The sequence below is a fragment of the Schistocerca piceifrons genome, unplaced genomic scaffold (assembly GCF_021461385.2).
Source record: "Schistocerca piceifrons isolate TAMUIC-IGC-003096 unplaced genomic scaffold, iqSchPice1.1 HiC_scaffold_351, whole genome shotgun sequence".
Classification (NCBI taxonomy): Eukaryota; Metazoa; Arthropoda; class Insecta; order Orthoptera; family Acrididae; genus Schistocerca; species Schistocerca piceifrons.
In genome coordinates, this window is record NW_025728572.1 from 95,001 (window position 1) to 97,500 (window position 2,500).

The following is a 2,500-nucleotide window of genomic DNA, read 5'->3' on the forward strand; positions in this document are numbered from 1 at the left end:
GGCCCGCGAGGACCTACTTTGGCCGCACGGCGCCGCGCGCAGGGTGCGCCGGCGCGCAGCTGCGACGCCTGCCGCGTCCGTCGGCCGGCGCGCCTGCCACTGGCCGCCCCCACCAGCCGGCTGTAGCGCGTGCGCCCACGCACCGCGCGGCCAGCACGCCGGGAGGCGCCCCCTCACCGGCCGGGGACGGTCCCACCCAGCCACCGCCGCGTATCGCTTCACACCCAGATGCCGTTCAGTTTCGTCGGCATGGTGGGTATCGCTGGAACAACCGGTTAGTACCTCAACCTATCGTCGCCATCACCGATTCACCCCTAGCGAGAACAACCGCACCACAACAGGTTACCATTTGTTCATTTGCGTAACTTCACCAGAAAACGCAGGCGTCCATCGCCATTTGCAACTTCCACGATTATTGCATGCCTGTGTCAGGTGTCACGCCACACTACGTCTGCCCACATACACGCAACAAAATGTGCACGCCTAGACAATACGTGGAAGGTGGCCCCCGTACGTATGCGATGTCCATTGCTCGAACGACTGTCAACCGGCCTCTGTAGCATGTCGCAGATATGGAACGCGGTGCACCATGCCATCACGGTGTGTGAGGAGAGACGACTAGGTCCGAATACATCAACAGACAGCTCATGCTGATCGCCATCCACGGCGTCCGTTCCTCCCACACGTCTCTATGGCGTACCACACTGCAATCCAGCTCTCATAGGGAGACGACACGTAGCTGCGTGCACAATATTTGCACTGTATGGTCCGCCGTTTTTGGGCGCAGTCGTTGTACGGTCACACATGTGCCACGATGTATCATTCAGTACATAAGGACGAATGTGCAGTACAGATTGTGGTTTACGCGTACGACATTAGCGGACAGTTGACACAGGCCGCACCACAACGTAGCCTGAGTACGTCGCATGCGGAGGGCATTGAACATGCAAAGTTCTCACCAACCAGCTTGCGAAGGCAGGGGGCAAGGTGGGGACGTGGGGAGGGGCGGCATGTACGTCCTGCTGCCATCCACATTACAGTGTACAGCAGGAGCATGTGGAAAGTGAGCAAGACTTGCAAGGTGTTTAACATGAAGCGATACACAGGGGAGCGGGGAGTGCGAGTAGCGAACTATATTGCGAGGGTTGCGGGTGGGCAACACTACACTAATTGAACGAGTCGTATAACAATTACAGAGCAGGTTTAGGCGACAACGTGGGTTACGTTAGGCGACAACGTGGGTTAGGTTAAGGCACGACGTGGGTTAGGTTAAGGCACGACATGGGTTAGGTTAAGGCACAACATGGGTTAGGTTAAGGCACAACATGGGTTAGGTTAAGGCACAACATGGGTTAGGTTAAGGCACAACATGGGTTAGGTTAAGGCACAACATGGGTTAGGTTAAGGCACAACATGGGTTAGGTTAAGGCACAACATGGGTTAGGTTAAGGCACAACATGGGTTAGGTTAAGGCACAACATGGGTTAGGTTAAGGCACAACATGGGTTAGGTTAAGGCACAACATGGGTTAGGTTAAGGCACAACATGGGTTAGGTTAAGGCACAACATGGGTTAGGTTAAGGCACAACATGGGTTAGGTTAAGGCACAACATGGGTTAGGTTAAGGCACAACATGGGTTAGGTTAAGGCACAACATAGGTTAGGTTAAGGCACAACATGGGTTAGGTTAAGGCACAACATGGGTTAGGTTAAGGCACAACATGGGTTAGGTTAAGGCACAACATGGGTTAGGTTAAGGCACAACATGGGTTAGGTTAAGGCACAACATGGGTTAGGTTAAGGCACAACATGGGTTAGGTTAAGGCACAACATGGGTTAGGTTAAGGCACAACATGGGTTAGGTTAAGGCACAACATGGGTTAGGTTAAGGCACAACATGGGTTAGGTTAAGGCACAACATGGGTTAGGTTAAGGCACAACATGGGTTAGGTTAAGGCACAACATGGGTTAGGTTAAGGCACAACATGGGTTAGGTTAAGGCACAACATGGGTTAGGTTAAGGCACAACATGGGTTAGGTTAAGGCACAACATGGGTTAGGTTAAGGCACAACATGGGTTAGGTTAAGGCACAACATGGGTTAGGTTAAGGCACAACATGGGTTAGGTTAAGGCACAACATGGGTTAGGTTAAGGCACAACATGGGTTAGGTTAAGGCACAACATGGGTTAGGTTAAGGCACAACATGGGTTAGGTTAAGGCACAACATAGGTTAGGTTAAGGCACAACATAGGTTAGGTTAAGGCACAACATAGGTTAGGTTAAGGCACAACATAGGTTAGGTTAAGGCACAACATAGGTTAGGTTAAGGCACAACATAGGTTAGGTTAAGGCACAACATAGGTTAGGTTAAGGCACAACATAGGTTAGGTTAAGGTACAACATAGGTTAGGTTAAGGTACAACATAGGTTAGGTTAAGGTACAACATAGGTTAGGTTAAGGTACAACATAGGTTAGGTTAAGGTACAACATAGGTTAG